The following is an 8,169-nucleotide window of genomic DNA, read 5'->3' as shown; positions in this document are numbered from 1 at the left end:
CAATCTCACTACACAATACCTACAAGTGACAAGTGCTGGACTCGCCCGTTTGTGTGGGAAAAGATACACCATACAAACGGGAACCAGAAGACAGCTGGAGTGGCTATACTAACATCAGATAATATAGACTCTAAAACAAAAATTGTTACCAGCAACAAGGAAGGATGCTGTTTAAATGATAAAAGAGACGATATCAGGAAGTCAAAAATTAAAAGCATGTGCTTAACAAGAGAGCCCCCAAATCCCTGAAGCATAAACTTAGAGAACTGAAAGGAGAAATAGATAATTCACTGTAACAGCTGGAGAGCTCAGTATCTTACTTCTAATAATGAATAGAACAACTAGGCAGAAGAGCAACGTGGAAAGAGAAGCACTGAGGACTTGTGAACCAACGACACCGAACAAACGTGTACAGAACACCTGTTCCTGAACGGGGCCCTTGGGCTCGCTAAACAACGGAAACTGACAAGACGCCAAACAGGAGTTGCAGGCGAGGCTTTATTGGGCTTAGGCTCGAGCACAAGGGAGACAGCACAGACGGAAAGTCCTTCAGGTCGGCCCCCAAGGAGAGGTGGGGGAGAGCTCTAAAGAGGCCCAGGTGGGAAAAGGGTGACGTTTAAGCATGTAGAGGTGGAGATTTCTTGGCTCCTGTGCACTTAAAGGTCGTGCTTCTTCATGTATCGCATGTCTAATTGGCATGTTCATCTCCACCCCTGGGTGTGATTTTTAGTATTATATCGAGGGGACACATGGGTGAAAGGTCAGTGCTGGGGTCCACCTTGGCACAGACGGGGGTTTGGTCCTGTCTTCTCCAGTCTTCCTAGCCGAGTCCCTCCTTTCAGTAAGTCCCTCCTGCTTCTGCGCTCCTGCAAGATATACTACTTACGAGGCAGACAGCTTTAGCTTTTCTTTTTATGGGGACAGCCAAGGAATGTGGGTTTTGCAGTTAGAATTGAGGCGACCTGAGTCCAGTCTCTGGTTCACACCCAACCATAGCAGAATATACTTTATTCTCAAGCGCACAAAGAACATTCTCCAGGATAGACCATAGGTTAGGTCATAAAACAAGGCCTCAATAAATTTTTAAGAGGTTAAATTATACAAAGTATGTTCTCTGATCACAATGGTATTAAGTTAGAAATCAGTAACGGAAGGAAAATCACAGATACGTGGAAATTAAGAAACACACTCCTAGATTACGAGTAAGTCAAGAAGGAATCACAAATAAAATTAGAAAATACCTTAAGATGAGTGAAATTAAAACACAAACTATCAAAACTTAGGGGATGCGAGGAAAGCAGTGCTTGTACTGTTATATATATATAACGGTATGTAACTGTTCACATTTATATAACTGTTAACATTTATATTAGAGATGGATGTGATCACCATCATGGAAGTAACTTGAGAGTTATACCTATTCAATTGTACCAACATATCTCAAAACCATTTTAGAACTTTCAAGGAATAATTTTTAGGGTATCCGTTATAGTTTTTTTTTTAAACTTCAATGATAGCAATTCTTTAAAGGTTTTATGTAATTTTTGAAAACAGAAGTCATTTGGAGCCACCTAAGTGCATAAAGTGAGTGGTGAGGTTTAACAATCCCACTGTTGGCCTGAAGAAGTGATACTGATCTGATGGAGGCATCTTCCAAACAGGACAGTGGGCAATTCCTGAAGAGGAATTCCAAACACGCACGAAGTAAATAATAATAATAATAATAATAAATTGGAATAAATGTATAGCCAAAGATGACTATTTTGACTACAACAGTCGTTTAAATGTATATTTTAGGAACATTTCTAAAGTAAGTATCCTCAATGCCCCCTTTGCTTTACGGATCCCACCATTTCCAGGTGGTTATCATACTATCTGCCCATTTTGTTTGTCTCCAAGAAAAACTGGAAATGGTCAGTAGGCAAATACCGGCCTAGGATTTTGGTCTTCTAAGTTAAGTTTATATTGACTAAATGAGTTTCTATTTGATCTTAATTTGACTTTTCCATTTTTTTGACAACTGAACATCTGCTCATAAGTCTGGGATATGTGTACATGGGTGTATATGTCTGTATAAAACACAATAGACTCTTTTTAAAGTCAGAAAGCCCATGTGCTGCGTATACCCATCTAAGCCTACTTTTTTTTATTTCCCTAACTGTCTCTGTAGGATACCAATACCACATAATAACTACCAATAAGTAATAAAAATGGCTATTAAGTTATATGTGATATAAACTACCATATAAAGGCTAAACAGTAAATACCGTTTACAGCTTACTACAAGAAAATGGGAACCTCATTCTGCTGATATGAACAAGATCTCCTCTTATCCTATATGTTAAAGGCTATTATTTTGAAAATTACAAGTCCCAGTAGATTGCCACACGAGAAACAATTATTATCTGATTTGTTCTCTTTATGCTATTAGTAATGTATTGTAAAGTACCTTAACCAAGCATTCGATGTATTAAGAAACATCTGGTTGTTAGCCAAATCTGTAAGATAGCACCAGCTGGAGCAAAAGGACTGCTGAAAGGGACATGAGGAAAGTGAAAGCTATTGCAGAAAAACTGAGCAGAACCGTGGGATCTGATTAGAGGCGACTTGGAAGGTAGGCTTGGCAGAGGACCGAAACCATGTTTCACTTTGGAAAGCTGTGAGGTGCTGCACACAGCAAAAGCTGCCAAGTTAATTTTTCATGATAAGATATGGGACAAATAGGAAGCTTTTTGGTAAAAGGATTTTTTTAAAAACTATTTTAAAGTATTTTTCAAAGCAGACCATACACTGTCTTTTGAAACCTTGGGAAAACTTCATAATTTTTGAAATGTAAAGTTCAATTTTATTAAACATGTGGGTAAGTTTGAAATTATTCAGAATATTAAAATTAATTCGAAAATAATTAAAATTCAGAAAAACCTCAGGTGTGCGTCCAAGTTCTGGGCAACATTAACATGGTATAAAAACTGCTCAGGAAATTTACAGTGAACAGGTGTGTGAAGTAATTGAGGGGAAAAAAAGTTCAGACATTAATTAGCAAGAATTATGAATATCCTTGTTGAATTGTTTTCTCTCTAGTTGGTATATTTTTAAACATATTAGGGAGGAAATATTTTTTTAATTATGAATACACATGGAAAATAAACTCTTATTCATAATATTCTATACTTTTGCCATTAGTCACTTGATGACACATGGAATAAAAACAAAAAGGTTAGTCTAAACCAAAAGAAAAATATTATAATTATTTTTAAGAGTTTACAATAAGTCTTGCTAATATCATTGAAATGGTCTCCCAAATCCAGCAAAATAAGGATTCGTGCACTCAAAATGCATCTCTGTTGAAACGTGGAGAGAAAAGAATAACTATGCCAAAAATAAGACCCAAGTCCTACACTCAAGGAGCTTACGGGAGAAGGGAAGCTGGACCAGAAAAGCAGAAGGTTGGAAAATAATGTGACAATCCCCACAAGAAACATAGAGGATGTGATAAGAATGTTGCCCTAGAGGGGGAAGCATGGTGGGATTGCGGTGTTTATCAGGTAGTCAACATTAGAGGCAAACATTTCAGACTGAGAGAAGGGGCTCTATGAAGCTGCAGAATTATAAGCAAGCCTATCGTGTGGGCGCCATCAGACACTATCGGGCAGGACCAGAACAAACACCGGGAAGGTGGGAGAGGCTTTGGAAACAGGCTGTGGGAAGGAGCTGGGAAGGCTTTGGGGGGACTGTTAATTTGAAAGCTTGAAGAGCCTGGCAGAGTGTTTCATGAAATCCTAATGACCTTTGAGGAGGTTGTGAGGGACAGCTTGAGAAGGAGAGGGAAGAAAATGTTATCTGAAACTGGAGGAAAATGATCTTTGTCATACAGTGTCAGACATTTAGCAACACTGTCACTTGATAGGGAGGAAAGTAGAAAACTTACCAAATGAACTGCGTGATCTAGCTAAGGAGATTTCCAGATACTGTTGAAAGTACTTCTTGGTTTCTTCTTGCTGCTTATAATAAAATGTGAGAAAAGAGAGGTAAACTAAAGGAAGGACTTCTACACAAAGAGGGAGTTAAAAATTCTAGTCTCTCCAGATAACAAATAATAGTACAGCTAAGAAATGGCTGGGAGCCTGGATGGCTCAATTGGTAAAGCATGGGACTCGTGCTCTTGGGGTTGTGAGTTCAAGGCCCACCTTGGGTGTGAGCATTACTTAAGAAAATAATTTTTTTTTTAATTTTGTTTATTTGACAGAGAGAGAGACAGCGGGAGAGGGAACACAAGCAGGGGGAGTGGGAGAGGAAGAAGCAGGCTACCAGCAGAGGAGCCCGATGTGGGGCTCGATCCCAGAACGCCAGGATCACGCCCTGATCTGAAGGCAGACGCTTAAGACTGAGCCACCCAGGTGCCCCTTTTTTTAAATTTTTTTTTAAATAAAATCTTAAAAAAATAAAGAAAAGAAACGGCTACCAGATAAAGATAAAATCCAGGGCGCTCTGAAGAAAACATGGTCCAATCACAAAGCCAAGCATTTCAAAATCTTTGTTAAGACCTCCGAAATATTCAAGACAGTACATCAGGGAATCATTCAGTCAAATGATAGGGCTTCTGAGAACTTGAGGGTATTGTCCATCAATAGGCTCAGCAGAAGTCCAAGGTAGAGAAGAGTGTATCTCGAAGAGATCTGTGGGGGTGGTCTTTTCTAGTAGAGTCAATCCCAATAAAATTCACAGGCCACCTATAAAGTTTTTAAAAGATTCACGTCGCCAGGTGCACCACCAGCTTGGACTAAAATGGGCAAAGAGAGCACAAAGAGGAAAGGGGCCTTTGAATTCTCAAACTTCTCTGGGCAGGAGCTAGGTCGAGGCCAACGTAGTAGTTGGCTCATGGGGGAGACTACTGTCTTCACTTCTCTCTACCTTCTGGAAGCTTCTAACAGCTCCCAAGAAGATCCCAGTATTGTGGGGCCTTTGGTGTGTCCCAGCACCAAGAGTGAAGCTGACAGGGCGGTGAGCGTTGTCTGTGCTTTCACGACACTGTGCACATATGTTAGTGTGATGGGGACTCCAGAAAATACATCTTCGAGCGCTGGTCTTGAGGGAAGCCAGGAGAAGCGCCTGGCAGGGGCAGCTGTTTCGGGGTAGGCTGGAGCAGCAGCCTTCAGGTGGCGTCCTGCCAGGAGAAGCTTCTCTCCCTGATGTGCTGGCTCCGAAACGCATGCGAGAAGACTTTGGAAGTCTCTAAAAATAACAGGTGAGCTTGGAGGGGATTCAGAGGCCCTAAGCTCTGCAGGTGAGGCCATGAGCCAGCTAAATACAAATTAGTCCCTTTTATGAGACCCTATCTGTACGCACAGCAATATCTGGGGAGCAGAAACTACAAGCACTTGGAGAAGCCCTGTATGAGGAGCAGTCGAAATAAGTTTCTGAAGGAGAAGCATCGGGAACCGCTTCTCTTCCTGATGGGTGTGGATCATAGGTGGGCTTGGTGCCCCCTTTCAGAGCAAGGAGTGGTCAGAGGAAGTCATGAAGTGGGTTGCAGTGCCCTCCCTTTGGAGGGATAGTGAACGAGATTGCCCCACTCCACGTTAGCACAGAGCAAGAAGGGTGGAAAGATGATTGGGTCTTATCTCTGAGTCCCGGGCCCTGAAACTCCACCATTGAAGATTTATTTCTGTAAAAGGGTGGAGTTGTCCATTGGGACCTATATTGTGCCAGTATTGGAGGGTAAAGGAAAACCATTTCTCGTAACATTTCTGACACTGAATGTGCGGGTTTTTCCCTTGTATCAAACAATTCTGGCATGAGCTACTTGGAGTTCGCACAGACCTCACAGGTTACAAGCTCAGTCCCACAAGACTGGCCCTACTTCAGACACCAGTCACAAGTGGTGGGTCCCCAGGTTACCCACACTTTGGTCTGACATGACTGCACATCGAGACTTCCCATGACTCCTTCCTAAGCTCAATAATTTGCTACCATGGCTCACAGAATCCAGGGGGAAACTTTATTCACTATTACTACTTTATTATAAAAGGCATAATAAAGGATACAAATGAACAGCCAGATAAGAAGGTACACAGGGCAAAGTCTAGAAGGGTCCTAAGCACAGGAACTTCTGTCCCTGTGGAGTTTGGGGTAAGCCACTCTCCTGGCACATGGATGTGTTCTTGTTCACCCGCCCAGAAATTCTCCAAACCTCTTTGTGTGGGGTTTTTATAGGGGTCCATTACATAGGCATGACAGATTAAATTACTGGCCATGGGTGATTAACTCAATCCCCAGCTCCTTTTCCCTCCCCGGAGGTGTAGGGGTGAGGTTGAAAGTTCCAACCCTCTTTTTTTTTTTTTTAAGATTTTATTTATGTATTTGACACACACAGAGAGACAGTGAGATAAGGAACACAAACAAGGAGAGTGGGAGAGGGAGAAACCGACTCCCTACTGAGCAGGGAGACTGACTTAGGGCTCAATCTCAGGACCCTGGGATCAGGACCTGAGCTGAAGGCAGACGCTTAAGGACCAAGCCACCCAGGCACCCCAGAAAGTTCCAACCTTCTAATCACATGGTTGGTTCCTCAGGCAACCAGCCCCATCCTCCAAGAGTCGCCTCAGTCGCATAAACTCAAGTGTGGTTGGAAGGGGCTGATCACGAGTAACAAAAGATACTCCTCTCACTCAGGAAATTCCAAGGGTTTAGGAGCTCTGCACCAGGAACCAGGGAGGAGACCAAATATATCGTATTTAAAATATCACAATATCACAGATGATCCATGAGGTTTCCTCACTTTGGGAAGAGGTCAGAATGCCTCACCTAGAGGTCCAACTGGGAAACAACTGGAGTTCCAAAGAGAGGGATAGGATACCCTTGTGTGAGACAACAGGAAATTCGGTGCGGCTATCTCAAGCCAGGCGGGTGGGTGGGGGGAGTTGGTGACACTGAGTCAGTGTCAGTCACTGCAGGACTAACATGCGACTTTTGAGAGGGAAGCACATATCATCCTCGGGCACACATGCATGCTTGGAGCTGAGGGGTCCCAGCAGAATTTCCAGCCAACGCTGACCCCAGAAAGCAATGTGGCAGCTGATGGCTGGGGGCTGTTATATACTGAAATATTTAGTAGCAGATTTTCTGAAGCAGACACCTTACAAATACCTGTCGGAGAAATAATCACTAAGATACAGTAAAGGGATTGAATTGCTAATTGCCTTAATAATTATTAAACACTGTTCTGGCATTAGACACTTTACATATATCTCAGTCCATATTTTCTATTAACAGGAAAAAAAAAATCCTAAATCTGTGTGGGCACATTGCAACCACCACTGTTTTCAAGTGGACCAGCCAGTATGTGAATGCCTCTGGAGCCCCAAATAAGTAGTGTGGCATCATTCTTTTAAGGCATTGGGTTCTGGGGCGCCTGGGTGGCTCAGTCTGTTAAGTGTCTGCCTTTGGCTCAGATCATGATCTCAGGGTCCTGGGGTCAGGTTCCCTGATCAGTGGAGAGTCCGCTTCCTCCCCTTGCCCCTCTTCCTGCTCAAGCACTCCCTTTCTCTCTCTCAAATAAATAAAATCTTAAAAAAAAAAAAAACCCTTATTCTTAAGGTATTGGGTTCTAAATGTCACAGGATTTTTAACATGTCAGAACTTACCAAAAAGGACAGAGTTTTTATTGCATTTACCAAGTCCATGTCTTTGAATAATCGAACTCATTAACCAAAGGATAAATAAGGCCCATGTTTATTCTTCAATATAATATATATATATGACTGTTATACATCTTTATAAGGCAAAGAAATACAGCTGAATGAAACTATGTTCAGAAATAAAAAATATACATGACATATGCAATCACCACATTAAGAATCCAGTTTTATTTCTGCTCTACACTACTAAACCTCATTGAAAGGACTCACTGACATCTCTCGGCTGGGACAACTACAAAATACATACAATTCAAGATAGGAACATTCAGGTATTTGATGTTTTCTGCTCTCTTGAATAAGTAGTGATTGAGTTATAAGCCTTCATGGAAGGTGAAACTACCCACATTGAGATCACTTATGGAAAGCACGCCTGATGAAAATGGAGCTCGGAGACATCTGTGGAACTTCTAGTGGGAGAAACTGTTGACTTCATGCTAAGCAAGGAAGTCACCTTCATCCAGGATTCGAACAT

This window comes from Ailuropoda melanoleuca, chromosome 5, assembly GCF_002007445.2.
Source record: "Ailuropoda melanoleuca isolate Jingjing chromosome 5, ASM200744v2, whole genome shotgun sequence".
In the NCBI taxonomy this organism is placed as follows: Eukaryota; Metazoa; Chordata; class Mammalia; order Carnivora; family Ursidae; genus Ailuropoda; species Ailuropoda melanoleuca.
Note: the sequence above shows the minus strand (reverse complement) of the source record.